Source organism: Trachemys scripta, chromosome 12 (genome assembly GCF_013100865.1).
Source record: "Trachemys scripta elegans isolate TJP31775 chromosome 12, CAS_Tse_1.0, whole genome shotgun sequence".
Lineage (NCBI taxonomy): Eukaryota > Metazoa > Chordata > Testudines > Emydidae > Trachemys > Trachemys scripta.
Window position 1 is genome coordinate 35,113,681 of NC_048309.1, and position 4,093 is coordinate 35,117,773.

The 4,093-nt window shown below is 40.6% G+C and overlaps 1 pseudogene; it reads left to right on the forward strand.

The window, feature by feature from the left end:
- Nucleotides 1-2,035: 2,035 nt before the first annotated feature.
- On the forward strand, nt 2,036-3,133 carry LOC117886116 (annotated as a pseudogene).
- The last annotated feature ends 960 nt before the right edge of the window (nt 3,134-4,093 follow it).

A 4,093-nucleotide genomic window follows, 5' to 3' on the forward strand; every position in this document is an offset into this window, starting at 1 on the left:
TAGTCATTTTTGTTGCTTTCCTCTGAATTTTCTCCAGTTTGTCCACATCTTTTCTGAAGTGTGGTGACCAGAACTGAACACGGTGCTCCATCTGAGACCATAACAGTGCTGAGTAGAGTGGAAGAATTACTTCTTGTGTCCTGCTTACAACACTCCTGCTAATACATCCCAGAATGAAGTTTGCTTTTTTTTTTTTTTTTTTTTTTTGCAACAGTATTGCATTATTGACTCATATTTAGTTTGTGATCCACTGTGACCCCTAGATCCTTTTCTGCAGTACTCCTCCCCTGGCAGTCATTTCTCTTTTGTATTTGTGGAATTGATTATTCCTTCCTAAGTTATGCATGGTGTGTTTGTACATTTTGGATTTCATTCTATTTAATTCAGACCATTTCTCCAATTTGTCAAGATCATTTTGAATTCTAATCCTGTCCTACAAAGTGCTTCCAACCCCTCCCAGCTTGGTATCCTCTGTAAACATTATAAGTGTAGCTTCTATTGCATTATCCACATCATTTATGAAGATAGTCAATAGAACTGGACCCAAGAGAGATCTCTGCAGGATATACCCTTCCAGATCGATTGTGAGCCATTGATAACTACTCTCTGAGTATATCTTTCCATCCAGTTGTGCATCCTCTTATAGTATGTCTAGATAAGTGGTCTATCCCTTGGAGATCTGCAGTCTATGTCTAAGATTTCCAATGGGGTCTGCACATCCATTTGAAATTTTTTGGGGGGTCTGCAAATGAAAAAGGGTTGTAAACCCTGATCTACGATATATTTTCAAGGAGCAAGGCAGTGCCTGGACTGTTCCTGAAGATTGTCCCTGGTTTGTTCCAGAAAAACAATAATATGTAGAATACTATGGGCCTGAATGTTGAGCCCTGCCTTGAGTCTGTATATGTGTCCCAGAACAAAATGGGTGTGAAAGTGTCTCACACTCCTTGGCACTTGCTTTGCAGAGGAGCAAGTGACTGCACAAGGCAGAAGTAGTGCTCCTCCCAACATTATGTTTTGTTCATGAGGAATTTCATGAACAAATTTGCTGAAAACCAAAAGATGTAGGGCAAAAATGTGATTTGCTGTTTTTTCCTCAAGTCTCCATTCTCCTCTATGGGCTGGGATCCCCAGCTGGACTCCATCACCCACAATGCACCACAGTCTCCCTTTTTGGTGAGGGGGAGATGGGTATCATGGAGGCCTTGCCCCATTGAGGATGAGAAAGGTCTGAGGAGCAAAGTACAGCTCCAATTTTTTGGCCAAAATCCTTTGTTTTATGGTTGTAATATTTTGAGAAAAATAACAAAAGATTTCCACAGACAGTTTTTGCCAAAAAAAAAAAAAGTGTTTCAACCAAAATCCAATTTTCCACCTAAAACCAGTTTTGATTAAAACATTTCAACCAGCCCTATCTACAAGCCAGTTGTGAATTGGGCCTTGAATACCAGTGGCATAGCACTGTTTTTAACATGTCTCATTTGCAGTGGTGTGTATGTACGTCGGTCTGTCAGTCTGTAGATCCAGCCCACAAAGAATTACTTAGGGTGTACATATCAGCACCAATGGTAGGGGAAGGGTGAAGCCAAGCTTAGATCATTAGGAATAAGATTTCAATCCAGATCCTATTTGGTAGCCTTCACTGAAATGTGCCTGCCTATGACAGGGCAACCCTGGAATGAATAAGGGGAAAATATGGGAGCAAGTGTCCCAAAGCATGAATGAAAAGGTGGCGGTGATGGAAGCTTTATACTGTGTTGTTTTTTTCCCCTCATGCCAAGAATTTTGCTATTCCTGTCAGATTTAGCCTATCGTGCATTGTTCTGTGTTTGTGATATTATCTGAAATGGAGCTTAACACACTCTCCAAAAATTATCAATTTCAGTTTGAAGATTTGATCTTTTCCAGACAGCCCTTTAAAAGTACCCAGAAGGACACATATGTGGAATAGAGTGATGTCAAAATATGAACATTTAACTCCACACTTTCCAAATGATCCTTCAGAGTTCGTTTGGTTTTCCCCTAGACAAAACCCATGGCAGATGGAGAATGGGGAAATCAAACATCCGTCACAGAATTCATCCTCCTGGGATTCAGGAATACCCCGGAGCTGCAGACCTTTCTCTTCCTGCTGTTTCTGGTGATCTACATTGTGACCATGGCCGGGAACATCCTCATTGTTGCACTAGTTGTGGCTGACCAGCATCTTCACACCCCCATGTACTTCTTCCTGGGGAACTTGTCCTGCTTGGAAACCTGCTACACCTCCACCATCCTGCCCAGGGTGTTGGCCAGTCTCCTGACCTGGGACAAAACCATTTCTTTCTATGCATGTGTCATACAATATTATATCTTTGGCTGCTTAGCAGCTACAGAATGTTATCTCCTAGCAACGATGTCTTATGATCGCTATTTAGCAATATGTAACCCCCTGCATTATACAATAATTATGCATGGCAGGTTATGCCTCCAGCTAGCAGCCGGGTTTTGGGTGAGTGGGTTACTGGCTAGTTCCATAGTAACTGGAATGATTTTACAATTAGCTTTCTGTGGCCCCAATTAAATTAACCATTTTTTTTGTGATTTCAACCCATTGCTGAACATATCCTGCAGTGACACCCGCCTTGTGGAACTTTCGGCTTCCACCCTGTCCTTTATATTCACCCTGCCCCCATTTCTACTCACTGTGAAATCCTATGTCTGCATAATCTTTGCCATCCTGCAAATCCCTTCCACCACCGGGAGGCAGAAGGCGTTCTCCACCTGCTCCTCTCACCTCATTGTGGTGACCATTTTCTATTGGACCATCACTATTGTGTACGTGTTACCAAAAACTGATATACTGAGAGACCTTAACAAAGTGTTCTCTCTCCTGTACACTGTCCTGACCCCCTTGGTCAATCCCCTCATCTACAGCCTGAGAAACAAAGAGGTCAAGGAGGCCCTGAGGAAAGCTCTCAGTAAATTTATGAATTTCAGAAGAATTCGGGCCATCCAAGCTAATTTGTGTAAGATAAATCAAAATGGAGAGAATCTGGATCCAAGCGTAGCAGTCTGGGTTGCCCCTCTTGATGGGCTATTAACTCATGCCAGGGGAAAGGGAAGTGGTTCCACAGAACGATTTAATCAATAAACATAATGTCTTTGTTTGTGAATTCTTCGTGGGTGAATCTTGGTCAGAAATGGAAAAAACCCAAAGACCCAGTTTAATGAAAAGTCTCCTTATTTTGAGGTTGTTTCTATTTGGAGGGGATTGAAATCAGAGCCACTTTCTCATATTTTTAAATTCCATTTATTTAAATGTATATAGAAATCATTATGAAGTTGGTTACTGCTTTTTTAATTTACTAAACACCTGTGTATGTATATATATGAAGTTATGATTTTTAGTAAATGATAAATTTTAACAGCCATTTCTGTACTGGTATCTATCTAATCTATCTATTGATCCATCAATCAATCTGTGTGGATTTGTTTACTGAATATATGTTTCTTTCCCTTAAAATGTGGATAATTTTTAATAAGATTTAGTTTGGGAAAAAAAAAGTTCTTTTTTTCTATGAAAACAATTTTTACTCCAATTTTTTCACCAGCTGCATCCTTTAGCAGATCAGTTTTTTTCACATTTTATGATTACGAATATTCTATGGACAATCCCTGGGCTGACACTCATTTTCAGGTGACACATTGCTAATACTCAGTATGTAAAGTCCAGAATTTAAGTTGTTTTCATTTGGTGCATAACTCATATGGCACAGTTCTTCCCCTTCATTGGGTAAGTGTAAGGTTTAAACTACACTTTCTTTTCCTAGTATTACTTGATAGTCTGAATTCAGAGAATCCTTTTCCAGGACTGGGCTGCAAATATGCTCTAAGAAACCGTAGACTAGATTTACAAATGGACTTTTAGTCAACTAACTGTCATTCATCATAACTGGTAGCCCACTGGTAGCTCACCTGGGATGTTGGAGACCCCCATAGCTTCCGCCCCTCGTGGAGGTGGAGTAAATTATGCCAACAGGAGAGAGTTCTCCTGTTGGCATAGTGTGTGATCACCAGACGCACTACAGTGGTGTAGCCTGAGGCAAAGCAG